The following is a 982-nucleotide window of genomic DNA, read 5'->3' on the forward strand; positions in this document are numbered from 1 at the left end:
GTCCTGGTTTGGAAATGTGTTTCATTGAATATTCAGATAAGCTTTGTGCAATGTGGGATTTGCATTTATTTTCTCCCTGAAGCATGTCAGATCAAATAGAAACAAAAACTACACAACATAGAGGTCTCCTCGTGGCTTGCACTGTTGTGTGCTGTTTTTGTTGTAATTGGATAGGGCTTATAGCATAAATCTGGAAAAATTTTAAACTAAAAAAGGCAATTGTTTCTGTCTGACTGTAGACATATTTCACATCACTTGAAAATGTGAAGTTGGAAACAGCTTGCTAAGGTGACAGCCTAGTGCCACTGAACAGTGGGATTTTTGCCACTGACACTAGTGGGAGCATGATTTCACTCATTTTTCATGCAGCATTTCTTTCTAGGTCTTGTTCTCTGGTCCTTTAGCCTTGACGCCGAGTATTCAAGCCTGTTCAAATGACACACGTTGGTTTTCCTTAATCCGTTCCCACTACTGAATTTAGACCCAAAGCCAACAAACTCAGCGCAGAACAAAATCCTTTTGCCTCCCTTTGATTATTTTCACGCTTACCGGCACAGCTAGGGGCTAATAGCAGGGGATGCTGCCGGAGTTTCCTTTGTACGCGCAGGGCGATGGTGGGGGATCACCACAGAGCCAGCGCTGCTTGCGCGGGGCAGGGGGTGCCCGCAGCGCCCAAGTAACTTGCGGGGCGGGGAGGTGCGGGCTGCTGCCGTGCATGCGTGTGCGGGCAGCGGGGCCGGGGCAGGGCCGCTCTCCACAGCGGCCCCGGCCCTGCAGCCCCGCCGCCCGCCCGCCCCTCCCGGCCCCGGCCCCGGCCCCGCTGCCGGGCAGGCGCTCCCTGCGCGGCGCGGCGCGGCCGGGGGAAGGCGGCTCCCGCCGGGCCCAGCGCGGCGGCGGATGGCGGGGGGGCCGCGCCCGGCGGGGGCCGGCGGGGGCGCCCGCTGAGCGGCGGCGGCGGCGATGCCGAGGGGCCCGGCTCGGC

Source organism: Melozone crissalis, unplaced genomic scaffold, assembly GCF_028551555.1.
Source record: "Melozone crissalis strain CALT ecotype California unplaced genomic scaffold, PUWL_Pcris_2 ptg000027l_1, whole genome shotgun sequence".
Classification (NCBI taxonomy): domain Eukaryota; kingdom Metazoa; phylum Chordata; class Aves; order Passeriformes; family Passerellidae; genus Melozone; species Melozone crissalis.